We start from the raw sequence: 27,505 nt of genomic DNA, 5'->3' as shown, positions 1-27,505 counted from the left end.
AACTGGATATAATTTTTCAGGATTGGGACTATGCAAAGAGACTTTAATGGAAAGCATTTATTTATCAGATCTGGATATTCTACAAAGGGGGTTTGTGGCAGATGGTATTTTCCAAAGATGGATGCAACAATAACTCTCAACCTATTTGCTCTTCTAGAACTTTGCCACCCTCCCATTAAATGGTGGGTCTAATTTTCATTCTTCTGAATCTGGGTGGCATTGTAGCTCACTTGTAACTAATAAAATGCTGAGGAAGTGACTTTGTGTGACTTAAGAGGCATAGATGGCAAAGAGCATCCTCCACCTTGTGAGTTAGAACACTGTGCTAGAACACCGAGCTACAATTCAAGTGATCTGACTGCCCTGAAACCACCATGCTGTGAGGAAGCACAAAGTATCCCATGTAGAAAGACCACATGGAGAGGCCCTGAGACTATATGCAGAGAGAGAAATGTCTGGCCAGACTCCAACTGCTCCAGTCACACCCCCTCCACTGTTCCAGTTTCAACCACCATTTGATTACAACCATATGAGTGACCCCAAGCCAGAATCACCCAGCCAAGTCCTTCCCAAATTCCTAAGCCACAGAAACCATGACAGATAATAAAATGATTGTTGTTGTTTTCAACCACTAAATTTCGACATGATTTGTTATGCAGCAGTAGAGAACTATAACAAGGTCTTAGCATTGATCCTTAATCTGAAGGGCACAAGGTCTGAAGTCAACTCCTCAGAGAATTCTGGCACTATTTATCTCTTTTTATTTGGAGGGTTAGAATCCCATCTCACCTAATAACCTACAGAGAGATTTCACAAGAGGCCATAGAAAGACTGCTGAGACCAAAGCTCAAGACTGAAAATAAAATCAACTTGATGGGTAATATTAAAAAAAAAATCTATGTTAGTATTGCTCAAATATATCTCAATAACATATGTTGATTGGAGATACATATTGCTTTGGATTGAATTGTGTTTCCCCAAAATTCATATGTTGAAGCCCTAATCCCCAATGTAACTATATCTGGGGGCATATTTAAGATGTAATTATGTTTTAAAAAAAGATGTAATTAAGTTTAAATGAGGTCAAAAGTGTGGGCCTAGGGGCGCCTGGGTGGTTCAGTCAGTTAAGCGTCAGACTTCAGCTCAAGTCATGGTCTCATGGTTCATGGGTTCAAGTTCCATGCCAGGCTCTGCTGACAGCTCAGAGCCTGGAGCCTGATTCGGATTCTGTGTTTCTCTCTTTCTCTGTTCATCCCCTACTCTCTCTCTCCCTCTCTCTCTCACAAAATAAATAAATAAATAAATAAATAAATAAATAAATAAAGATTTTTTTTTTTTAAGTGTGGACCTAAATACAATAGGGCCTTACAAGAAGAGAAAGCTCTCTCTCTCTCTCTCTCCCTCTCTCTCTTAGTGAGGACTTAGTGAGTGGAAGGCCCTCTACAAGCCAGAAACTCTCACCAGAATCTGACTATGCTGGCACCCTGATCTCAGACTTTCAGTCTCCAGAATTGTGAGAGATAGGTGTCCCTTGTTGAAGCCACCCAGTCTAAGATATCCTGTTATGGCAGCCGAGCTGGCTAACATCCATGTATGTTCTGTATATTACTTAGATAATTAGATTGATATATACACATATATAACTAAACAATAAAGAAAACTAGCATCCTAAGTAAATTGATTTGCAAGCATGCCCACTTTAGGCTCCAAAAATCCTCAAAAAACAAAGATTAAACCATTATCTGTCATATAGATTAGCTATGCCCTTTAAGCTTTTCCTATACAGTAGCCCCACTTATTTGTGGCTTCAGTCACCTGCAGTCAACCACAGTCTGGAAGCAAATAATCCTCCTTCTGAAGTAACATCAGACAGTCAATAGTAGCCTAACACAATGTCACAATTGCCTATGTCAGTCACCTCACTTCATCTCATCATGTAGATATTTTATCATCTCACATCATCACATGAAGATAGGTGTGTATGGTACAAGATATTTTGGGAGACAGTGAGAGATCACATTCAGATAACTTCTATTACAGTATAAGTTATAGTTGTTCTGTTTTATTATTAATTATTGTTAATTTCTACTGTGCCTGATTTATAAACTAAATTTGATCATAAAAGTGTATGTTTAGGAAAAAAACATGGTGTATATAGGGTTCAGCACTATCATGGTTTTGGGCATCTACTGAGGGTCTTGAAACATATCCCCTATCAATAAGGGGGGGAGCTACTGTATATTTTGAACATGTTTATTGTAAAACCAGTCATGGTATAACTAGCTATGTCATAATTAAAATGTGTTGTAAATATAATCCTACAAATTTAGATGGAAACTTAAAGTTTATTCAACTACACCTATTAATCAGAGCCTCTTTTGTAACATTCTCCAAAGTTGGTATGGTAGTATCCAACCCAGATCCTCATGGACTACCCAAATCTTCAGTGCTAAATATACTACTGTCACTCAGAATGGATAAAAGTGCACTGAAATGGGCACTCTGATACATTTTTTATAGGTTTGTAATTTGATACAATCTTTTTGGAAGAAGATTTTATTATGTCACTCAATGGTATTAAAAAGGTTTACGGGGCACCTGAATGGCTCAGTCAGTTAAGCGTCCAACTCTTGATTTCAGTTCAGGTCATGATCTCATGGTTTGTGAGATCAAGCCCCGCATAGAGCTCCACACTGACAGTGCAGAGCCTGTTTGAGATTCTCTCTCTCTCCCTCTCTTTCTCTCTTCCTCTGGTCCTCCTCCACTCATGCTCACTCTCACTCTCTCTCTAAAAATAAGTAACCTAAAAGAATAAAAAATAATAAAAAGACTTATGCCCTCAAACAATGCTTAAGTAATAACCCAGAGAAAAGTTCCTGTGTTATGATATTCATTGTGGAAATGTTTGTCATATGAAAAAATTAGAAACACTGTAATTCTGCAACACTACAAATAACAGTAGGGACATTTTTAAGTAAATTATTATTCTATAAAGCATAACTGTGTAGCTGTGCAGAAACTATATAAGTGCCTGTCTGTTTAATGAGCTGAAAAATAACAGAAAACTTCTGAATATTCTATTATCTCTGTGCATCATATTTTTACTTGAAAAAAAAAATGTCCCAAATTCAGTTTGGAAAATATGGTCATTGGAGAATCATGTGGTCATTAAGTCATAAAATCTGGAAGCTTCTAGCAATAACCCATCTTATTGTTACATAGCTCTAATGGTTGAAGAAATCTGCCTTCTTGTAACTTCCAGCCATTCTTAACCAGTCTGACAAGTGAGGTGACCAAAGCAAAACCTTTATAAACCATGACACATGTGTAAGATATTATGATTTCAACAGTTCCCAGATAACAAAAGGCAGCCATCATATACTAATCACTGTCATGGTTAATATCACAGATATATAAAATTATTTTTTTAATGTTTTCTACTTGGGAACTTTAGGCAAGAGATTTCAATTTGCTCTTCTCCAAACCTGCCTTTTTCATCTGGAACATGGATTTGTGGTTTAGAGTTAGAAATACTGTCCAATATTTCTCACAACTTGAGTCTAAAATATCCTTCCTCATAATTGAAGGCAAATGATTGTTTTCTCCCTTTTCTTGCTGAGTGTTTTTCTGGATTTTGTTTTTCACTGTTGACTGATATTTTTCCTTGAGTTATGACAGGTGAAAGCCAAGTGCACATATTGCCAAATGAAGTGTGGTCAGAATCAGCCAGGGGCGGCGGGTAGGAAAGGCTTGTTCCTTAGGACCACACGATGTCATGGGACTATTAGCCGAATGATTCACATATATTTAGTGTGGGAGCTGGAGCTGAAGGGAGTCTGAGGGATGGAATATGAGGCTGTTTGTCCATCCTGGGGACTAGAGACAGTGTGTGCTTGAGTTTTGTGATGACTTTTGGCCATGACTCCATGAGGGTATACACTTTGGGTACTAAAGCTTTCAGCCTTTTATGGTACATGTACTTTCAAAGTATATAGCAAATTTCTGATTATTTATCCTGTTGAGTGTAAAATGGAACCAATGTAAAGACACGCATTTAGGGTGCAATAAGCATTTAATCAACTATAATGAAGGTGTCCTGATTGTGTGACAGTTCATGTCAGGAAAAGCTGAAAATTTTAGCTGGCCAAGCTTTGAGAAAAATTTCTGTGGAAAATGTACTCTTTTACCTTGATAGGGGCTGGATTACACAGGTGTATGAATTTGTCAAAACTCAGCAAATGTACAAATAAGACCAAGAACTCATTTCACATCAAAAGAAAATACTTTAAACAAATATTAAACTCCTGTTAATATGCATGAGGAAGTATTTGGAGGGCATTATACTTACATCTGAAATTTACAAAAAATAAAATGGATTGATGACAGACAGGAATGGATACATGTGTGATAAAACAAATGCATAAAATGTTAGAGGTAGAATCTAGGTGATGGGTCTATGTAGTGCTATTCCTAAGCTGGCTCATATAGGCTCATAAGAGCTGATTTTGCAGAAATCTTCCCCAACTCATGTTGGTAGCTTGAAATTGACCATGGTGGGAATATCTATACCACAGAAATCAGCAAACCACACAAATCAGAGCTTTTTAAATTTTTCACCTGAAAGGAGAGCTTACCAACACACCACTGAATGTGTGGATTATTCATTGTAAACTTCCTTCAACTTTGCTGTAGGCTTGAAAACTTTCATAATTAAATATTGGCAAAAAAAATATGATTCAGTATGCTTTCATTGAAGGAAAAATAGATTAATAGTCTGTTTTTAGACTTTTGCTTCTGAGTAGAATTTAGTAGGTAGCAGCAAGACATTCTTCCCACTGCAACAGCTAGGGAAAATAAAGACTTATCACAAAATCATATTTTTAAAAACAGTGTGAAGAACCACAGAAGCAAAGAGGACTAGAAGAATGAAGTTCCAGAGGGGAAGAGCACATGGAAAATGAGTTGAGGTTGCTGGCAGTTTTCTTCCCCTGGGGGCCAAGGGTGGGGCATTTGTTGAGGCCCTGCCTGAGGACAGGGTTTAGTATGCAAAGGGGAAGAGAAATCAGGGGAGCTTTTCACAGCCCTGGTAAAACAGCAGCATGGTAAAACAGAACAATCTAAAGGAGTCCCAGATGTTCGTCTGGGTTTTCTCCCACAGGACAATTATTACATTTGGAGTGGCACCGGAGACTGGGGGGGAGGGGGTTGAGCCAGGAAGGAAGGGTGAAATCACTCCCTAGCCTCAAAGTTCACTAGTGGGAGTAGCTTACAACCATACCCAGTGTTTGGTAGATTTTGAATCTGTATGACACTGAGGTTAAAGACCTCAACTTTCAGGCAGAGGTGACAGAGACACCACAGGATCTCAATCCAAAGCCCAGGGGGACTTGGCCCAGAAAGAGGCAGGACCAGGAATGCAGTTAAACCTCCCTCAGTCTCACATTTCATAGATGACAAAGCCCCACTGGAGGCAGGAGACAGCAACAGATATGGACCAGGTCTTACCCCTGAGACATTTGCAACCAGGTAAAACAGTCTAACTAAACAGCCATGGCCCAGTTTACTTTCTCAAGGCATCAAGGTGATCAGCCCTTTATACTGTCTGTCTAGCTGAGGAAAGGGAAAAACCCTTTCAGGGGAAAATAATATTTTCAGTCTCTATGGTTCTTTTGTACATTATGTCTGGCAAACAACCATAAATAATGAGACATGAGAGAGGTAGGAGAAAAGACCAATAACCAAGAGAAAAAAATTACACTAAAGCAGATCCACAAAATATCCAGAGGTTAGCGTTAGCAGAGAAGGACGTTGAAAATAACTACTATAATTTTTTTTTAATGGGGAAAATGATGGACAAAAAGATGGATGAAAGATGAAGAATTTCAACACAGAATAGGCATCTATTTTTTTTAAAAAAGTGGACATTCTAGAACTATCCTACCTGAAAGTAAGAACCCATTGGGTGTATTTAACAGCAGATAGGATACAGCAGAAGTTAAGCTAGTGAACCTGAAGACATGTGGCTAGAAAATAAAAGCATATTGAAGGGCAGATGGAAGAAATGATAAAGAGAGTATCAGAGATATGCAGAATACAAAGAGTCTAATATATGTGCAATTGGTATCCCAGAAGGTAAGAAATAATTAGGAAGGAGAAATACTAAAGTCAAAGTCCTTGCAGTGAAAGATGTATTACACTTGGATGTTCATATCCTGGGCGCTGCATTTACTGACTATGGAGGCAGGAGACAACACTGAGTGAATCCTGTATCTTCTCTGATCTTTTTCCTTCATCTATAAAATGGAATCAATATTATTAATTCCAATATTATTAATTCATAGTATTACCTATAAATGATAAAACTATTAAGGTACTGTGAAAACATTTTTAATTGTTGTTATTGTCTTCATCACTGTTTCCTTGCTTAGATATTCTAGTGGGCCAGTATGTAATCTCTAGCCCTAGCACATACCAGACTAAAATTGGCAATTGGTTAAAATGAAATTGAATTTCACTTAGGCTGTATCTCTCTTCTATCCAAAATATTTTTACTTTTATTGCATATATCCTCATATTTTTCCGATTTAGGTAACAAGCAGCATCTATTCCAGAGATCACTGAAATAGGATTTCCCTTCTGAGATTATTTCCTGGGACTGAAATTCTTGGGTGGAGGGAGAACATGAGAGGCAGAATGGGAAATACGCCCCTAATTTGAGTTAGGGAGAGTTGAATTCATCTAAATTCTTTACTCATTTAGTCTCTAGTCACATTAGAACTGAGTGAAAGCCCAGAATCGTATCAGGAAGGGTGGACCCATAAAACTCACCCAAATAACATGTAACTGTGAGCATACATATATATTTATAGGCATACACACACACACACACACACACACACACACACACACACACACACACATTTTAAATCTCTAATGGAACACAAACCTGGGAAACATAATTTCAGATGGAAGGTTTGTTACCATGGAAACACAAACTATGAATTTTCTGATTCTGAGCTATTCAGTAGAATTCTAAACCACAGTCTCCAAATTAGTTTATGCTCTTTTATCACTTCTGTTGTTGTTTTTACAAAGAAATAAAGAAAATAAAATAATTGAACCTGGAGACTGAGCAGGTGGGGATATAAGAATAGGGAAAAGAAAAGGGTGGAGAAGAAAATGAAAGCAGCAGAGTGTTAGTTCAGGCTGCCATAACAAAATACCACAGACTAGGTGGCCGAAACAACAGAAATTTATTCCTTCATAGTTCTAGAAGTCCAAGGTCCAAACCAAGGTTTGGTTTCTTCTAACATCTCTCTCCTGGGCTTGTATATGGCCATCTTCTTACTGTGTCCTCCCATGGCTTCTCTCTCTGTGCACCTACATCCCTGGTATCTCTTCCTTTTCTAATAAGGACACTAATTCTATTGAATTAGGGCCCCACCCTTATGATCTCATTTAACTGTAATCACCTATTAAAGGCTCTATCTCCAAATACAGTCATATTTGGGGTTAGGGCTTCAACATATGGATTTTTAGGGGACACAGTTCAGGTTATAACAAGCAGAGTAAAGAAGGATTGGTGTTAACTAATGGCTTCATAATTAAAAAATGTTTTGTCATGTCCATTAGCAGCAAATCAGAAAGCTACAGATCTTTGTTTCTTTTCTTTATTGAGGGTTTGAGGGCAGGGGTGATGATCTGCTTGCTTTGTTGGCTTAGATGCATGGGTTTTGGAGTCCTGAATCTTTCCTATCATCACCTTTCTGGTGATCTTCTCTGTGTTCTGTTCTCTTCAAATATCCTACCTTTGAGAAATTGAGGCTTCTAGTCATTCCAGGTAGGTCTTCAAAATTAAGCAACCCAATCATGACCCAAGTGGCTGGAGAGGAGCCACAGAACACCTGCCCTGATATACCAAGTTCCCAAAGGGGTGGGATGCTATATGTCTCTGGCCTGATCCTCTATCCAAGACAAACCTTACCCTTTCCTGCCAATGTACATGAAACAGTACATTGATCCAAGTCAATTCAAAAAAATACTTATTATTTGGGAGGCTATAGATACTGGGATAAAAACATCTCAGATACTGTCCTCAGGGAGCTTACAGTCAAGTGGGGAAGACAATTAGTGAGGCAGAATCAAACACATCTCAATAGTCCAAGGGGCAGCACCAGTGAAATCTCAGGTGAGAGTGATTCATTCTGACTGGGAGAATCAGGAAATACTTCATGAAGAGGTAAGGTTTGGACAGGACCTGGAATAATGAACAGGAATTTTGCAGGTGGAAAAATCACGGAGTGTGGGCTATAGGGGGTGGAGTGTAAAGAAAGCAAATCATTCCACCCAGATGAAAAAGCATGAGCAAAGTCATGGGAGCACAAAAACAATTGTAATCTTCAGAGATAAATACTAAATCTGATACAACTGGAGTGGTTGCTCTCAATCTTTAGAGTGCATCAGATCACCTGGAGGGCTGTTTAAAACAAGGGAAGGACAAATAAGATAAAAACAGAGAGGGAGGCAAACCATAAGAGACTCTTAAATACAGAGAACACACTGAGGGATGCTGGAGGGGGTGGAGTGGAGGGGTGGGGTGGAGAGGTGGGCTAAATGGGTGACAGGCACTAAGGAGCACACTTTTAGAGACGAACACTGGGTATCATATATAAGAGATTAATCACTGGGTTCTATTTCTAAAGCCAGACTACACCGTATGTTAACCAACTTGAAAAAAAACAAAAACAAAAACCAAACAAAAACACAGATTGCTGCCCTGCCCCCTCCCTCAGGAGTTTCAGACTCAGCTCTGGGTAGAGGCCAAGAATCTGCATTTCTGACAAGCTTCCAGGTGATGTTGATATACAGTGGATCCAGGGGCCGCACTTTGAGAACAAGTGAAGAATAGTGAGTGAGGTAGTGGTAGATAATGCTAGAGTGTGGGCTTTTTTCTTTAGACAACAGAGGGTCATTATGTCAGACAACCACTTGGAGGATGAATTGTAAGGCTAGGGGAAAGCTTGACAGCTTCCTCGGAATGGGGGCAAGTTCTGAAGCTGTTTTATTTATTTATTTTTTAATTTTTTTTATTGTTTATTTTTGACAGAGAGAAAGAGAGAGAGACAGAGCATGAGTGGGGGAGGGGCAGAGAGAGAGGGAGACACAGAATCCGAAGCAGGCCCCAGGCTCTGAGCTGTCAGCACAGAGCCCGATGCAGGGCTCAAACTCACAGGCCGGGAGATCATGACCTGAGCCGAAGTCGGACGCTCAACCAACTGAGCCACCCAGGCACCCTGAAGCTGTTTTAATTATCCAACTGAGAAATAATGAACAATAAGAGCCTACTATGGAATTTCCTCATCAGAATGGAGAGGAAATTAAAGATGCAAATGACATCCCAGAAGCAGAATTAAACATGGAAGGAGAAGAGAAGAAGGTAAAGATCACATTACAGTTTCTTTTTAGGAGACTGGACAGATTTTAAAGCATTCCAGGGAAAAGCACAGGAAGAGGAGCAGGAGTGAAAAAATGGCACTCGTCCTTGGGATGGGTCCTGGGTGCCCAGAGATGAGGCATGTAGAAATGAGCAACGGGTTATTGGAAACCGGCTGGAGCTCTACAGAGAAGTGGGGATGAAGATAAAAGTTAGCATGAAAAGAAAATACACTCAAGGCAGAATGTGAGGAGTGGCTATTAAGAGGCCAGAAGAGGAAGGGGAACCAATGAAGTGGACCGAGGGGGAGCCATGGGCAAAAGCTTCTGAGAACCCCAGAAGAGACCGAAGAGGAAACAGGTCAGCAGAAGCGGTGGCAGAGCGAGTTAGAGACAGAGAAGCACTTTGGTGGCTGATGACTTGGACACTCCTGTTTACTTATTCTTTCAAAAATATTTGTCGAGTGCCAAAAATATACCCTACATTTATCTGAATGCTGGGGGCACAGTGGCGAGCACAGTCTGCTGCCATGGTGCTTGCGGGATAGGGCCGGAGCCAAGGTGTTTTACAAGTAGAAGCATCCTGGAATCACTACAGTTGTGAAGTAAAGATCAGGAGGGAATAGCAGATGAGAGGGTCAGCTGTAAAAATGGCACTTAAGCTTGGGCTAAGACAGATGAGCTGGGCAAAAAGAAGCAAGAAAATAATGCGTGTGGAAGCCTACAATGTGTTGTGTCCCAAGAAAATGAAAGGAAAACAGGTGACAGGGACACAGAGTGAGTGGGACTGGTGAGGTAGGCAGGGACCCAAAAATGCAGGACTTTTGCTCCAAACCTTGTTAAAATTCCCCCACTGCAGAAATGTCTTTCAGAGTCAGTTTGTGATCTCTTCAACACATCAGCCTTGGTGCTTCACATGAACACCAGCTTGTTTTTAAACAAAACTGAAAATTTGAAATTGATAATTCACCTCCTTCACCAAATTTGGCTCTGAATTGCCTTCGGATTTCTTTAGCATTCAAAGCTAGCCTCACAGGACTAAGGCTTGCCATGATTGAAGATATATATAAAAATATATTTATGTGCCTGAGGCTCAGAAAGCAATTTCCAAAGAGAATTTCTAAAGCTGTTTTGAGCATTATAGAGCCTCTTGAGATGATGGATTCTTTCCAAACACATAACAGAACTCTATACACCCTAATGAAAGTTCACAGCAATAATATTGCTTTTTGTCCTCTCCCTGCATGCCTAGCACTTTTGGGGTCTGAGGGCACATAAAGCGTATAAGGCCTGAGCTTTTTGCTCTCATTAAGCTCACAGTCTCACTGAAAATTCAGTCTTGCCAGAGGGAAGAGCTTGGCAGTTCCTCTATCCTATTATTAACAATTTTCTACAACTGGATTTATAATCTTACCTGGAGGGGTAAATCTAACATAATAATGAGGTGCTTGGGAGCCAGACAGACCAGGGTTTGAGTTCTATCTCTGCCCCTTGCTGGCTGTGTGACCTTGGACAAATTGTTTTACCTCTCTGAGGCTCACTGTTCTTTTCTGTGATGATAATACCTCCTTCATAAGCTCAGTATATGAAGCACTCAGTACTTTACTGGAACAAGTGTTGAGCTATCATTACTATCCTGACAGAGCAAATTGAGGCAAAGGAAAAATGTACCAAATGGGACACAGACACTGGTGATGGGCTTACACCCGGCCTGTTCCCTGCCCCCAGTCAGAAGAAGAGTAAGGCTCCTGCACTTTCCAAGCCCTGACTTCTCCTGCCTCCTCCCTGTTTGAGGCTCTGCCAGTTGTGGGATGACTCTTCTTCCCCAGCCATCTGCCACTTTCATAGACGCCACTTTTCTATGTCATTTTACAAGGCAGCTATGCTTTCGCAGGCTGCCCAAGGTCATTCAACTGCTAACATAGACTTGTAGTCTTGCTCCTCTCCTGACAAGCCAGAGACTTTTACTGCTTCAACTCAACCTGCTTGTCCCCTCACACCTTTTCACACCCAGGAGTGTCGGGATTTAAGGCCAGCTCCTGGGTCTTCAAGAGCCACCTTTGTTTTCCTTCCATCCTACCTGGAAACTTGGCAAGGTCTGAATGGGTTAATGTTTCAGAAAACACCTAAAGATGTACACCCCAGGATCCCACTGATACATTAAAAGGGGGCAAAAGAAAAGTGCTGAGTTGGTGGGTCCCTGCAGCCCGGTTGGGCAGGCATGGAGAGGGGTTGCATGTTACTATACAAGTGTTTCCATTCAGAATGACTCACCTGCTCCTAAGTTGGTACCCTTGGACCCTGGAACAATTTGGCAAATGGAAAACTAAGGAGATTGTTCATGATATATGTTTGTATCCCCAGCACCATGATGGAAATACCAACTCCTTCCACACACCTCCTTTACATACAGTGGACAGATGCACACACTGTCCCAACTCCCAATTTGCCCAGGAATCTGACCCTGGGGCAGGATGGGAGTCCTAGGGACACCAGCCCCCTCAGTTATTCTGGGCCCTTGGAGAAAGGGTACTGGGCAAGGGTAGAACATTATCCAGTTTCAGAAGAAAGGATGACAGAGGCCATTTTCAGAGGTAACTCCATGACTGTCATGCAAATATAAAATGAATGCATGTCACAGAGTTTACCCAGTTAATTAATTAATAAGGGAAAGCAGACATTAGAACTGCTCCAAATGACAATTTGAATGTTTTTAATTTTATAGGCAATTTAAGAAAGAAAATGTACCGTAAGTTCACTACGTTAAAATCTAAACTGGTTAATGTCTCACAGGGTCAAAAACCATAACCTTGTGGTTATTCTCTTCCCTCCCTCAGGAAAGAAATTATTTTTTGCCTTTTGCCAAATTCTGAATGATTTTTCTCCAGCCAGCTCCAACCTGCCCTTCAACCTACCCTCACTTATCCTTCACCCAGCCCCGGTCTCTGCTCTATCCAGACAGTTTGAGACCCAATTTAACTATTTTCTAGAAACCTTCTATCCAAGCTGGATTAACAGCTAACTCAGCAACTCCTTATGGCTTTGTCTTTTCATCTGTGGGATGCCTGTGTGGCAGGAACTGGAAGACACGGCAACATCAGCTGTGGATCATGATACTCTCTTAACAACAAGTGGCAGGGGCTCCAGTTGCTGCACACCACGAGTTGATCCACTTACTGCGATTGTGTGGAAGCCCTATCAACCAAGACATGAGAGGCCATGGTTCAACCTGAATCATGGACATAAAGGAGAAACCTCCTGGAACAAAAAGCCAGAAATGGGAAAAATGGCCATAGAAAACCACAATGAAACTCCTCAAACAGGACCCGTAAGATGTGTGTATTTCGTTTCATGCTAATAATTGTGTGTTAATTTAATCTCGCTTTTAAAAATTAAACTGAAAAAAGGACCACAATGGACATTGTTCCTGTCAGCTGCACACTCAGCGACTGTTTACCACACATCTATTTGTGAGCCTGCACTGTACACAGTGGTGCATATAATAGACAGCATACCTGCCCTTCTGAAGCTTACGGAGAAGGGACTCTAGCAAATACCAATCTTCCCTTACATATTTCATATCTTCTCAAAGGGTTTTCATGTACAAAGCCCTCAAGCCTCAAATCCTTTGAGCTGTTTCTCCAAAATGCATCCTGCCTGTAACCAACTGCACCTGCACCCTTGCCCTGGGGCCCAAGCCTTTCCCATCTCTTGCCTGTGCAGCTGCAGTAGCCTCCTCAAAGGCATTCCTGCTCTCCTCCTCATCTCACATCTATTCCTCTTAATACAGGCAGAAAGTCTTTTAACAACATGAGTCATATTAAGTCTATCCATAGTTTAAAACCCCATCCACCACCTGCAAGGCCCTCATGGTCCAGTGCCTGCCTATTCCCCATACTAACCTCTCTGATCCTGAAAAAGCATGAAATTTGCTTCTGGCTCAGGGCCTTTGCACATCCTATTCCCTACCCTAATTCTTCTCTGACAGACTCCTTTTATCATTCAAACCTCAGTTCAAATATAACCCTTAGAGAAAGCTTTCTTCACCCCCAGTCTTGGTAATGCACCCCTGCCCCAGGTCACTCTATCATATGTCCAAAGCACTCATCACAGTAATTACCTTGCTCTTTATTTGTTGATTTCCTGACTTTCTACACTCAATTGCAAGTTTCTTGAAAGAGGGGCTGTGTCTGCCTTGTTTACTGTTGAATATCCAGCACCTAAAGTAACACTTGGCCCACGGGGTACATGGAACGCCTGACATAGTGTGGTTTCCTATGAATATTTGTGGAATGAGAAAATAAAGATGTGACTTATTTTTTTATCACAAATCCAAGCATTGCAATTTTTACTCAAGGCAAACACTGGACAGTTAAAAGCACAGAAACAGAATTTAATAAGTTTAGAATTAGATGATAATCTCCATGAAAGGGGCTCCCATTGCTCCTGCTAATGAGATATAGCTTAGAGCAGAGTTTGGCACATAACTGGTATATATCCTGCAAATGATATATAAGGCTCAGAGCAGAGTTTGGCAGATAACTGGTACTTAGCATTGATAGTTGGTGCATTTCTGGGTGGAAGAGCCTGCTTAGGCAGGGTGGGGCCAGGCAAGCTGCTCTCTCTGAGGTGAAAGGGAAGCCTGGGTTGGATGGGAACTTCAAGTGCTTGCCTGGCATGCATCCCTTCTAGAAAAGGATTCTTGGGAAGCCAAAGGTCATCTCTGCTCAGTCAACAGCTGAATCTAAGAATGATTTTGTTCCAAACTGATTGCTCTCCTCCTAAGTCCTTCTCTCCATGAAGCTCCTTGAGTGTAGATTCAGAAGTTTATCATCGTAGCATTTTTTTGTCTGTTTCTAACCTATAATTCCTCATTTATAAAAATGGGGGCTCTGGAATAGATCTTTAAATTCCCTTCAGAGCCAACATTTGACGGTTTTAAGTGAAAATGTGTTCCACCTGGAACCAAGGGGTGTTCAGGTCAAGCCTTTAAAGAAAACAATTCAAGCTTAACTGGAAGGAGGACATCCAGAGTTGGTTATAGAAGCTCCCTCACAGCAGGTGTCCCAGGTAATGAGGCCTTCACTCACCTGACCCCGAGGTAGTACGCAACAGCATGAGATGATTATGAAACCCATATCCTGTCCCCTCCAGGGCTTGGCATTTAGGTTCCTGGAACTTCTCCACTCTAAGCAGTGATACTATTAAAGAATGTTTTAAATTGAGGAATGAGAAACATTCTCCACAGGAGTTTTTAAAGTCCATGTGTGAGACTGGTGTTCTTAAACTCAGCATCACCTGGGGGTGCTTGTTAAAAGTGTAGTCTCCGGCTGACTTCCAGCACTCTGACTCAGTGGATCTGTACTTGCAGAGCTTCCAGTTGATCCTGGTGCAGATTTGTGGTGGAAAACTACCCGCATCCAGTGCGACCTGGTGTGAAGGAACGTGTGCTCTGCGGAGACATGGGCTTAGACAGGCTGGGGACCTCCCCTCCCCTGCTTCCTGTGGCTGTGTGAGATGAGAGGGTCCCAGCAGCCTCTTCACAGGTCAGCTCCAGGCCAGCAGGCTCAACAACCCTGTCAGTCATCTGAAGGGCCTGTCTTCACAATGCCAAATAGCTAAACACTTAGAGAGGACAAGGCCACTCATGTCCAGACATACAGGGTAAATAAATCCAACCTCTGGTAGGAGCAAGTTCTTTGTAGAGCAGTGAACATATGAGCAGATTATCTTAAGGCTATCAAGTCTTGAAAATGTGATTTTTGGGGGGAGGCCATCTCTTGCTCCCCTGTTAAGTTGATTGAAGGAACTTGAATAGCAAGCTTGATTCTGCATGAATGGTATTTTCATCAGGTCTTCTGAAAATGCTGTTTCTCTACTCCTTTCTAGAGGTGATGGCAGGGAACATCAAGCTCTTACAAAGTCTCTCATCCACCATCACATACAAACCTACAAAATTAAAATTCATGCATTTGTCCTCAAAGTTAGAGAATCTGACAAATATAGAGTCACTGGAGTCACATTTCCCAATGATAGCCACCCCACTCTTTCTCACTGTGTACATAATCAACAACCTGCAGTGATATTGAAAACCCCTACTCAGAGGAAGTCAATGGGGGAAATGAAGAGGCCAGAATTCATACAGGGTTATTCACTATGCATCAGAGAAACAACCACAGAAACAACCAAGTGGTCCCTCTCAGGCCTCAGCCCCTGAGAACTCTCCCCACACCCATCCCCAGCACCCTACCTCCAGGGGTCTGTCTGAGGCACATAGAAGAAGACAGTTCTCACAGAACTTCTGTGAAACTCTGAGTCCACAGAAGAGCCTGTAAGAAAAGAATCGAAGGCTCAGGGCTCTTACCTTCATTCTATGCCTTCACCTCCTCTCTGCTGTTGAGGTTCTACCTCCAGCCCATAAAAAAATAAAAAGCTTGAGAATGAGAGAGGAAGCAATAAGACTCCTTCTTGTCATGGCACTTGCCACACAGAAAGTACCAAGGGTACTTCTGGGTTGTAGCATATTCTAGTATTGCTATTGTATTGACTCAAAGAGCAATGTTCTTCAGTGCTAGGCCCAACCAGCTCTAGACTCAAACAAAACAAAAAACAAGCATCCAACCAAAAAGTGCTGATTCTCATTACTCCCATGCCCAGATATCAGTGCCTAACCAACTGCAAGCCCAAGGTCACAAGCATTTCAGACTTCAGAGAAAGAGCAAGCAAGACATGACCCTGAGATGACTAGTGGTCAGTGGCAGGCAAAGGAGACTCCAGAGCCAGCAGGTTCTGGCCCCAGAGGTATTGCTAAGAGCAATAATGGCAATAGCTCTGTCAAACCAAAAGAAGAGACTAGCTGACTTCTCTCATGTAAGCAGTAGAAGCATTATTGGCAATGTAATTCTTTATGTGGTGAGTTCCAGAAGCCTTTTACTACCCATCAGTGAGCCAAAATAACTAGAATTCTAAAGTCAGAAAGGACCCAACAGGTGTGGGGACCCATGGGCTCACTGGAAAGAGAAAACTAGGCCAATAGTGCACTGGAGGTGTAGACCCCCTGGAAAGTTGCCAGCCCCCAACTCAGTCTTATAGCTAGCTGTTACCATGCAAGAAACTTGTGCCAGGTTTGTCCGAGCTAATGATTTTTCAACATAAGCCCCAAATTCTGATTTTTATGTGAAATTTCCCAATTTTAAGATGTTGGCAACTAAGTCAATGTTATATAAAATATGGCAAGGGCCAAAGAAAACCCATCTGGATCTAGGGGAAGGGCAGGTTCAGGTTGTGGGCCTCCAGCTAATAACTTCTGATATATATCAATTATTTAATAGCCAATAAGGTAATAGCTAATAAAAATTGGGTGCTTCACCTGCATTATTACATTTAGTCCTCACAGTTGAGAAAATTAAGTTTATAGAGAACAGGTAGCTTCTCCAAGGTTTCATAGCTTTGTACATAGAGAGATAAGATTCAAATCCAGGTCTGACATCAAGTGCTAAACGCTTAGCCATTAAGTGATATTGCAATTCCAGAAACAAACAATAGTTGCCTTTAAACACACTTATCCCAAGGAATGACACAGTGAAATTGACAACTGGTTTTTTAATCACTTAGTGTTTGTGGAAGGATAAGACCAGGAAAGACAGACTTACAAAAGAGAAGCTATAACCCTCCCAGTGCACAATGGCAGGAGTTATATTGAGAATGTTCTTTCATTCTCCATAGTGCAAGAATCCCTTCTAGGCTCCATGGGATGAGTGTTCTAGTCCCTTGCTACTCAAAGGGCAGTCAATGGATAAGTAGCTTTGGCATCTGCTTGGAGCTTGTCAGAGAGGTGAACCTCAGCCACACCCAGAGCAGCATTTATTGAATGGGCCACTTAACAAGATAATCAGCTGATCCTTATGCACAGTGAAGCTTGAGAAGCCTTCAACAGGCCCCAAGTGGCCCTTATCTGAGTTGTTCTCAGCTCTGCGCTGGGCCTCCCATAGTTCCTACCATACTCCATTTCAGACTGCCAACTCCCTAAAGATAGAGGCTTCATCTTACATTCCTTTTTAACCTCTTCCTGGGCATGGTATACAGTCAATTGGGCCCTATCAACCCAATTGCAGATGAGAGAAGTGGGGTGGTTCTTAAAGCACACTACAGAATATCCTTCCCTAAAACCACAACCATGCAAATTAGCTCAGGCTACCAGACTGGTGGCAGACCCTTGAGAATGTAAGATTAATGAGTATAACCTTTCAAGTGCCCCAAATATTATCCTGGTGCTCTAGCAATGTAAGTGGTACCTGCACCAAAAGAGCATATATATTCTATAGGCAGAAAAAGATGGTTGTAGGCTCATTGATTCTCAACATTGCCAGCCCAAAAACAGCAAACCAAGATTCCTGACTGAGTAAGGGCCTCTGGGCTCCCACAGGGCCATTGTTGGCAAAAACCCTCCCAAAATGCTATGGGCATAGATGTGAAACCAGAACTGGGGTGCTACTACTCATCTGCCTGCTCTAAGGGTGGCTGGAATGTCATGCAGAAAGACGCCCATGCCTGGACCTCTAATCCCTTGTACGTAGAGATTACTGCAGAACCTCTTTGCTCCATGGCACATGAGTCCTTTCCAGAAAATGGGGCAAACTCCTGTCCTGACTCTTCTGCCATTGCTGCTAAATTTTCAACTATCCCTGTGCACTGGATACACTCACAGGATAAACATCATGAGAGTGCAGAGGATGGAAAGGCCAGTCAGCTCACGTGCCTGCTCTTGCCAACATACCTTTCCCCACTGGCCCAAGAGCTAAGGCCTCCCCAGTGATCATGCCTTGCAGGAAAATTCTCACTATCCCTAAGACAACCCAAATTCTTTAAGCATATATGTCACTTCCAACTCCTTCTATAGCCCTCACCTGCCTTGGAGACCATAATCATTGAAGGAAAAATAAAGTAAAATTTCCCAACACCCACCTCCTCCTCCCCACGGACCTGCTTTGTGCACGTGTGCAGCTGGAAAGCAGCTCCTGGCTCTAAACCACCAAGGCTTTCCATTCCAGTTAAACTGTGATGTTGCCATGGAAACAACCAGTGAGGTGTTTCTCTGGCCGTGACCCAGGCTGAGGACCCGAGGCCCACATTGCAGACACTCTCATCCCAAGACCCTATGCCACACCTCTCCAACCCAGGGTAGCTCCCCGGGGCCTCCATGGGGTTGTTCTAGCCCCGTGTGTGTAGGTGCATGGACTTACACGTTTGTTTTCTTTTCAGCCCAACCCCTCCCGACACACAAAAGGCACATTCTTGGGGGAAAAAAAAGAACGAAAAGAAAAAGAAAAATGTATTTTTTTTTTCCTGCATTCCAGCTGCCTGAGCTAAGCGGAGGAATGAATGGTTTGGGAAAAATCTCACACAGGAATAAATTTACAAGGGACAGCTGAGCGGATAAATTCAGTCCCCAAAGAGGGGCATTACGAGGCCTTTTGGCAGGAGTCTGCCCCTTGTGCAAAGCTGTCTAAAAAGAAAAACAGAGCAAGAGAGGGGAGCTTTCAAACCCACCCCAAAATAAACCTTACAGAAATCCTTTTAACTCCCTCTAGCTGTTAGCATTTCAAGACAGGAGGAGGCCCATTAACCAAGGCAAATCAATCCTTTCTCGATGGACTGCCTGTGTCCCTGAGCTTGTCTGGGATGCTGCTCTCACTCCTTCCTTATCCAGGTAAGTGGTCCAAACTTATCCAAGTTTTTTGGCTTGACTCATCATCCACATATTCAAAGACAAAAATGGAGTTTGACCTAGTAAGAATCTGGCAAACAGTGAGAGATGTCTCCCGAGGCGACCCCCTGGGCTGGAAAGTGGGCCAAATAGGATAGGGGCAGACTGAACAGGTCTGGGAGCTGGATGGAGAACCATCCCATGGGAAGAGGGAAGCATTACAGGAAAGGATGGGGGAGGGTGACTGTCACCAATGTTGGAGGATGCTGGGTCCGAACAAACATAACGTGTTTGTTCCTTTGAGTCTCCATAGCTGTTTTCTACAAAAATGGAGTAAGATTAAGCCAGAATCATTTTTGGACATTTCCCTCCAAAATGGGTGTTGAACACTTGCCTCTCCCCTGCTTCCTTACCGTTTCCTTGACTCATCACAACTAGTGGTTGGTTACTAGAATTAGGAAAGTCCCCTTGCTTACTTTGAGGTCTGAAAACTCCCTGGACCCATATCCTCTCCCTTTTCTCTGGAAACCAAATCCTAGAACTTTTACAGCTGGCGATGACCTTCTTGTTCCTCATCACAGCTTTTCCCAGGCTCTTTCACCCGCAGGAGAGCCTGAGACTCTAAGCCCAGCCTGATGGGCTCCTCTGGGAAAGCTGAGCTGTTGACCATCACCAAACATGTTTGGATGCCTTGAGCAGTGCAGAGCTCGAGTTACATTATTCCTTCTCCACCTGTATTCTTACTTCTGAAGTCATTGTCAGTCAGGACCTGGTGAACATTTACAGTGCGGTCCTGCACTGTGTGCACACTTGGAGACATAGAAAGATACACAATGATTAAGCCCTGCCCCCAGTCAGCTCCAAATTCTGATTAGACAATAATTACCAGTTGCTGTGACTGGCTGTGTTCCAGGCCCTAAGCTTTTTACTGAGTATTTCATTGCGGTAAGTGCTTTGTTTGCATTCAATATACAGGTTTTCTGTGCTAGCTGAAAGTGGTTATGAAACCTCTCATAAGCCAAAATGACGTGAAGCGAAGAAGCAATTACTATTTTGTAAAAGTGAAAATGCTCTTCAGATTTCTTTCAGTTAGCAAAAACAGGTACCAATGTAGGTCTTTTGCAAATGCATGAAAAGTGGTATAGGAGCACCTGGTGGCTCAGTCAGTTAAGCATCCAACTTCAGCTCAGGTCATGATCTCACTGTTCGTGGGTTCAAGCCCCACGTGGGGCTGGGATTCTCTCTTTTTCCCTCTCTCTCTGTTCCTCCCCCAGTCATGCTTTCTCTCTCTTGCTCAAAAATAAATTAATTAATTAAAAAGTGGCATAAAGTGAACTTTTGGATAGCAGGAGAATCTGTAGTAGTCAAATGCTTGGAGGAATCTAACTGGAGATGAATCTTGGGTCCACCTCTTATTAGCTGTGCATCCTTGTGCATTAATCTCTGAGTCTCATTTTCCTCATTTGTGAAACACATATTTATCTATTTGTATCTACTTTGCAAGATTTTTGTGAGAATTTGATGAAATCCTGTTTAGAAAGCTCTTAACTCAGTGACAAGCGCATAGTGCTCGAAATAGTATTGAGCAAACAGTGCTCAAACAGCATGATTGAGTTTCTAGGTTGGTTAACACGTGGAGGTGCTAGGAACAAGCACACCCAAGAGCACAGAAGCTCCACCCACTCCCTTCCCACATATCTTATCTCATGCATCTCTTCCATCTGGATATTCCTGAATTGCAGAAACACCTCCTTTACCCTCAGTGGAGGAAACCAGCTACGCTTCATGTGAAAATCCTGCACAGTTCTCAGCCAAAACAGTGACAGCCCATGTTCATTGCATAAGGCTTGCATGTTAAACATGGAGAATACCTCCTAGTCCAAGAGGGAAAAGACATAGAGGATCTGCAGATGATCCTGTGCTTCTTCCAACAAAGAATCCTTCACCAGTATCTTGTTTTCTGCTATGTCCTGTGAATCATATGTTAATAGTAACTGGGTAAGGTATGTTAAGTCTGATTTAACAATTAAATGTTTTGTCTTATCTTAATAAGGAAAGAAAAAATTAAGAATGTTTTCATTTTAACATAGTGGGTATCTATGTAAAAACACATACACATACTTGTATTTGCAAAAGTGAATTGGAAGAAGAGTCCAGACACTAATGAAAATGGTTACCTAAAGAAAGTAGATTGAAGAAGTTATGGATAAGAGTGAAATCTTCTGAGCATATGTTTTTCAATATTTTGTATTTCAATTAACTAAATGCTTTACATATAAAAACCATATAATTAAAGCAAATAGGAAAAGAAAACAAGCCATAAAATTGAACATAAAAAATATAATCCAACTGTACAGCATATTAAAATGAGATATTAACTAAGTTAATATTTTAGAAATATTAACTCTTAGTAGTTTTTATGTTGCTAGTAATATTGATAATGTAATTTGAAACTATTTTATAAAAATTATAGAGAAAAGCATCTCTACTGATGTTTAAAATAAGATTCTCACTAGAAGAGATACAATTATAGAATCAAAGAAGCCTGGGAAAACTGTAACATTAAATATGGAAAGGAAAATGTGGCATTATTGTTATTAATAATAATCAACATCACAATGGCTGCCCCTGATGTGACCACCACAGCCTACCAATGGTGCTGAGCTTGAACTTTTGTGTCAGAAGATAACATCTCTCTGTCTCCAGCCCTTCCTAGCCAGTAACCCTCAAAAACAGCTACTGTTCTTCCCCAGTCAGAAGGAGCTTAAGAGAAGGCAAGAAAATGAGTGGCTCCTGGGCTGCTTAGAACCTGTAGAATTATTTTCTAGGGACCATTCAGCCATGGCTCTTAAATGTTTCCTTCTGGTGGCATTTGTATGGTCCAAATCTGTCCTCTTCTTTCTTCTACTTGGCTCTCTTAAGAGGCAAGAAATTACAATTAAATCAAGAAAATGCATAAGAAACCCAACTTTGCCTCTTTTGAAAGTTGCCTCTTTGAGCCTTTATCCTTGGATAAGCCATCCCTGCTTTCCGAGCCTCAGTTTTCTAATCTATAAAACAGATATACAATAATGCCCATCTTGCTAGATGGTAAAATTTAGAGATTATATGTATAACATACTTAGTACGTATATTCAATGAATGGCTAGTATTATCCTTATTATTTTCAAAGACATGTGAAAACACTTCATGAGTTGCAAAACTTCACATAAGTGTCAAGTATCATTAGTTATGCTTCAGTTTTATCATCAATCATTATACTACTGGTTCTGTGCAAAGAAATTGCACAAAACTTGGCTCTGACTCAATGTGGCAGCAAGTACAGCACCTGGGCAGGATCCACAGCCTGCAGAAGAAAGCCATCCAGCAGATATCTGAGTTCACCATGTGCCTTGTAACTTAGGGGCACAGGCTGGAGTATAGTGATCATTGGGAGGGAGATTGAAGGAATAGCCTTAGTATGTTTCTTTCCTGCAATGAAGAACAGTTAATAAAATCCCTTTGGAATAGCGCAAACATTGGCCACTTGGTAGTAGGTGAAGAAGGTGGAAGTGGAGGCTAGGATTGCTTTTGGAGTCCTATGACCACACCACAGGCCGCAATATGTTTTTAATAAGCAATTATTAATAAATGGACAATAACTGCTTTATTAAGACTACATTAAATGCATGTTTGATAGAATGAAGCTATTGAAGAGGGAATTCACTGATATTTTCTTGTTGTAAGCTATTACTTTTGAAATGCCAGGGCTTCATTCTGTCCAGGAGATCTTGGCTTTAGAGGAACTCAAAATCCAAGCAAGAGATTAATCTATCTAAAGAGAAAATGATAGCCTTTCTGAAGGGTGTGGGTAATCATCACAAGAATGATGATAGCCAGCTAGAAATCTCATTTCCAGTTGGGCTAAAGGAAAAGGACATCCTAAGGAGGTTCTGCATCCTCACCAAACATAGTAATCATTAACATCTAGTGTAAGCTTCCAACTGTTTGCCAGAATAATTCTATGCAATTTACAAAGATCACCTTGTTTAGAGATTCTGGTGACAATTCTCTGAGGTAGTTATTATTAGTATCACTTAAAGAAGACTGATGCTCAGAGAGATTCAGAAATGTACCCAACATGCAGAGCTAGCATGTGGTAGAATGAGGATTCCAAGCAGTTCTGGCTGTCTGGCTCCAGAGCTGACACACAAAGGCTGACTGTGGCTATTCCTATAATATCACTATATAGTGTCCATTCCTATTTTCAGGGTATGGCTTCTGAAACCTGTTCTCAACTTCTTCCTCAGTAACAGAAGAGCCCACAAAAGTTAGTTGAACATGTGGCTACTCGGAGTAAAGACACATTTCCCAGTCTTTCTGCAGCTACATGGAGCCATGTGACTAAGTACTGGGCAGCAGGATAGAAGTTTGAAGCAATGTGTCCAATTTCTGGGAACTGTCCTTAAAAAGAAGGGATGTGCCCTTCCCCTCCCCTTTGCTCTGTCTTCTTTTCCAGCTGTCTAGAATGCAGATGTGATGACAAAAGTTGGAGCCATTATGTTGGGCCACAAGATGGAAACTGCTTATTGAAGATGGCAGAGGAGTGGCATAGAAGGATTCTGGTCACTGACAATTGTGGTCCCACAGTAACAATGCTGCTCTGGCTCTCTAGCATTTAATGTGTGGGATGAATAAACCTTTATCTACTTATTTTGGGTTTTCAGTGACTCAGCTGGATAGAATCCTATCTATTGCACCAGGATACCTCCATTCTTTCCCCATCTCTTCCTACTTAAATTCATTGTTCTTCTGTGAATTATCTCCTTTTCCTCTCATACATTTCACCCAAATGGGTTCAAATTACACATGTATCATATTAAACAGATCACCAAAGGGGCATAAGGACAGCCTGGGGTCTCTGGAGAAAGTAGGTATGAGTTGGAGCCAAGAACCAGGCTCTTAGAGGCAGTGTTCTTGGGCTTGGTCAGCAGGGAGGGAGTAGTTCAAACCCAGCTCTTCCTGCTCAGTTAGCCTCCCTGCCCTTATGAGGCAAAGCATGAGTCTTGCCAACAAAATCTTTCCAAGAAAATAAATTCCAATCATCCTGCTTTTATAATTTCTCTCCTGCCATTATTCCCAGAAAGATGTACATGATGTGGCTGTCATGAAACATCTGTCTCTAACCTCACCCAAAAATGCCAGGTTCCAGGCACGACCAAGCCAGACTAGACTGGACTTTCCCCTCCTGCGTGTGTCATCCTGTTTATCTTCCAGGACAAGTCCATCTGAGTATGGCTACAAAGAGAAATGTTTCTTACACCCCCCATGGGAGTGGTTCAAAGAGTTCCAGGGTGGATGAGAGCTAAAAGTTCCCTGAATCATTGAATCTTAATGCTGGAGAAACTACAGAGGTCATTTTGTCCAAAAAAAAAAAAAAAAAAAAAAAAAAAAAAAACAAAAACAAAAAACAAAAAGGTGACGGAGGAAGCAACCTAGTTGAGGCCAAATAGTTTGTTATTAGAAAATTGAGACCATTAACAACAACAACAAGAGAAACATTTAATCACTCTTGCTATGTGCCAAACCCTTTGCTAAGCACTTAACATTGACTATATGATTTAATTCTCACAACAACCCAATGAGATAGGTACCCAATCTAGAGGCTAAGAGAAATTAAATAACTTGCCTGATTTTACAAGATGATAGGGTTTTGAGTTAGGATTCAAACCCAAGTGTATTAGTTGCTAGAGCCTGAACTTTGCTCTTTTTACAGCATCATGCTACCAATTCATTCAAGCTTGTTGTCACAGAGTTGTTGTCATCAAGCTTATTCACACACAGTGCTGTACTTGCAGACACTCAAAGACATTGATACAGATAACCCCTCTGTGGGAGTCTAAAATCCACATCTTCAGGAAGGTTGGGCTTTACTTCTATCCACAGGCACCAACCTAAGCAACCACTTTCAAGGTTCAGGCAAAAGCCTGATGCCAGGATCTCCCCATCTTTTCACCCTCTGACTCATTTATTCAGTTCTTCAAGAAGTATTTAGTCAGTCAAATAAAACTATGTTCAACATTAGGGTTAAAAATTTAACAAAAGAGATATGGTACCTGACTTTAAGGCACATTTCAGTGGGAGAGATGGACAATAAATGAATAATTTCATGAACATGTAGTGGCAATTGTGTTAAGTGCCACAAAGGAAAAGTCCACATCACTGGATAAAAGCAACACACCTGGCAAGGGAGTGGGATGTAAGAAGGCTCTGAGATGAATAGAAATTTGGTAAATTCAAGAACGTGAAAGAAGCCAGGGTGCTGAAGACATGACTAGGAATCAGATCACTTATGACCTAAGAGGCCATGTTAGACTATGGGACTTGATCCCAGGAGTAAGAATGAGCCACTGGAGAGTTTTACACAGGCAAAGGATGGAGTCTGATTTGCTCATAAAAATAATCACTTTAGCTGCTACGTGTAGAAGACACCGATGAGAATGGAGACGGAAAGGCCTCCCAAGTTGTCACATTCAAGTGAGGGGCAGTGAGTTTGGACAAAGGAAGGGCAGAGAAGAGAGACAAGTAGATGCATTTGGGGTGGTAGACATCCTGCACATGGGAGTGAAGAGCTCAGAAGAGCAGACTTATCTAGAGACTTTGGTTTGGGAGCTGTCCCCTCTAGATGGTATTTGAAGCCATGAAAATGTGCGAGATCTCCCTCAGTGAAGTAACGTGACAAGAAAAGACATGAGAAGAAAAGAAACCTGAGAAATTCTACAACTAAAAACAGGCAGAAGGAAAAGATCCATCAGGAGAGACGGAGAGAATAAATGGCCAGAGAATCAGGGAGCTAACCAGGAGTGCGTGGTGTCACAGAAGATAACACAGCGTTCCAAGAAGGAGCAAATGGTCAGTGGTGTGAACACACCATAATGGACCAAAAAAAAGAAAAATGAGTGAAACTTTCAGGTTGGTGAATACATGGAGTGCTGGGAGGATGGCATGACAGGAGAAGGCATGGAAGCTGCTCCCCACCCTTGTCCTATGCATCTCTTCCAATTCATTTGGCTGTTGCCCGATCCTTTCTAATAACCCAGTAAGCCAGGCACTGGTCTAGAGATTTCTACTCAAAGCAGAAGTTCAAAGGCCAATATGTCAACACCATCTAGAAATCTCTCTATTATAGATGCTTTTAAATCCATGACAGCAGTACTCCCAAAATGTTGCTACTAAGAGTTATTCAGGGATGATTATGGGGGATAAATCAGATGCAGAGACCTTTTTCCTGCAAAGATGGTTTAGTAAACCATCCAGCTAACTCATGTCCCAGAGACAAATAGCTAAAGGGGTCAATATTGAATTGGAGGATGATGATAATAATGATAATTTTATGAACATTATTTCTTTAAAAAGAAACATAAGATATTTAGAAATTTTCAAGATTCAAAACAAAAATATTGCAAACTTAGAGTTTATATTTAAAATATTTTTAAGCATTTCTGTTAACTGAAGGGTAAATCTGTAACTGAAAGAGACTTAGTGAAAGTATTATATAAGAATTTATATTTTTGCATATTAGTTTTTTACCATGACTTCATTACTAGAGAAACTTTCCAGCTCAAAGACATATATAACAGCATTGGTTCTTATTTTTTAATATGGTTAACATTAACTGAAATGTATTATAAAATTTAGAATGTTATTCTCTTGACATATTTGAATATATAACTTACTGAATGAGGGCTTGCTTAAATATCACTCTTGAGTAACTATTAAAATAAATCCACTATTATACATTGCTGCTTCATGATCAAAGACAAAGGCAGTATTTTAATTTAGTTACATTTAGCAAAGTTTGAGGAAAAAAGCTTATAAATATTAACCTCTTTATAATTTTTAATAATTTCTAGAAATTCTTGATTTCCTGAGGGCAAAAGGATCTATGTATGAGAAATGGTATCCAAATTCGCTGTTTGTTACTAAGTATGTGTTCTGTTTCCAATGTTTGTGATAGTATCAGCCATAGAGACCTTGACTTCCCCCCCCCAAAAAATGAATAATGCCCACTGGGTAGAGCATATATTACTGACTTTAGCAAAATCCATTTCAATAGAGTGATGAGGATCAAAGCCAAGTTAGAATGAAATCCATAGTGAATCAGAGGGAAGGGTGTGGAGATGACCATTTCTACAGACCCTTTTTCATTTTAGACTTACCCTGGATTGGCTCTGGCTCACAACCCATTCAGGGTCACCCTAATTCTCACCTCTGTCCCATAGGAGGAAGATGTTAGAAGATTGGAACCAAAACACCCTGGCTCTGGTCCAGCCCTGAGACCAAGAAAATGATTGAAGAAGTAAAAAGCACTAAGTCTAAGTTTATATG

This window comes from Lynx rufus, unplaced genomic scaffold (assembly GCF_022079265.1).
Source record: "Lynx rufus isolate CCGP_SWC_20201006 ecotype Redwood Valley unplaced genomic scaffold, mLynRuf1.p SCAF_9, whole genome shotgun sequence".
NCBI lineage: Eukaryota > Metazoa > Chordata > Mammalia > Carnivora > Felidae > Lynx > Lynx rufus.
Note: the sequence above shows the minus strand (reverse complement) of the source record.